Source organism: Trachymyrmex septentrionalis, unplaced genomic scaffold (assembly GCF_001594115.1).
Source record: "Trachymyrmex septentrionalis isolate Tsep2-gDNA-1 unplaced genomic scaffold, Tsep1.0 scaffold17, whole genome shotgun sequence".
NCBI lineage: Eukaryota > Metazoa > Arthropoda > Insecta > Hymenoptera > Formicidae > Trachymyrmex > Trachymyrmex septentrionalis.
This window is the reverse complement of record NW_017304864.1, coordinates 818,877-819,979: the sequence shown is the minus strand read 5'-3', so window position 1 is coordinate 819,979 and position 1,103 is coordinate 818,877. Positions and strand designations below refer to the sequence as shown.

The following is a 1,103-nucleotide window of genomic DNA, read 5'->3' as shown; positions in this document are numbered from 1 at the left end:
GCTTTGATCGATCGTATAGTTAAATATTTCATTCGAATAAAGCTTAATCATTTTAGGCATATACATATAATAGAAATAAGCTGCTTAACTAAACAGATTAAACAAGATTTGCACTTACTTTCGTCATTGTTATAGTGGCATCATACTGAAATTGTGCAATATAATCGCATTAATAAAATGTGGTATAAACATATTTCAAATTCATTTTTTTTTAATTCATTATTTTCAACAAGATATTTAGATAATTATAATGAAATGATAAAATCATATCTTAATATTTCTAACTGCGTTATTTGGAGCAAGTAGAAATTGTTACAAATTTAATTTTCTTAAATAAATCAGGTGCAGTTAATTCGTGAACTCTAAATAATGCGAAACAATTCAAATTATTGCACGCAAAAAATACTTTGTGTAATGGATAATAATACACATAATATTGCACGGTAAGCTTCGCGATGTGGTTATTACTACCACCAAAAACAGTTCTTCTTAGAAGTTTAAAATGCCTTCGAGGTGTTGGTCACTCTCGACCAATGTCAGTCAGTTAATGCAAGTTTCTTCATGCAAAGTCTACATATATATACACATAGATTGTTTGGATACTCTGAATTCAAACAAGTACGTTGCATTTACAAAACTCCTACAGCGTATATTTACATACGTATGTCAATATATAATATGCATTGCATAGCAGTTGATTTATTATTTCGCTAAAGAAATAACATGGGACTCGGCTTCAAATTTAGATATAAAAGAAATTAAAATTAAAATTATTGAATAAATATTGTACTTTATTTATGAATTTGTATTTTTTATTGTTGTCATGACCGCAAAGTCCAGAACTTTCTAACAAAGTAATTTACGGACGATCTTGTTTTCTAAAGGTTTTCGAGATTTGTTAAATTTGATTCTGGTCTCAGAATTTAAAAAAAAATTAAATTTCAAAAAAATTAATTCATATTTTAAAAAACTAATTACTGTAAAACTCGAATTTTAAGAGGTTCTTGATATTGCTGAGTTTGAATGAATTAAAATAGCTTGAAAACGTCGAATTCCGAAAAAGTAATCTCCATGAAGGATTCTAATGTCACAAGATTCATAAT

At 27.2% G+C, this 1,103-nt stretch overlaps 1 protein-coding gene across 2 annotated transcripts in view; it reads left to right on the top strand.

Moving 5' to 3' along the window:
* LOC108746404 (neuronal acetylcholine receptor subunit alpha-7) overlaps window positions 1-1,103 on the top strand; it is a 255,845-nt gene that overhangs the window by 248,410 nt on the left and 6,332 nt on the right. The window lies entirely within an intron of this gene.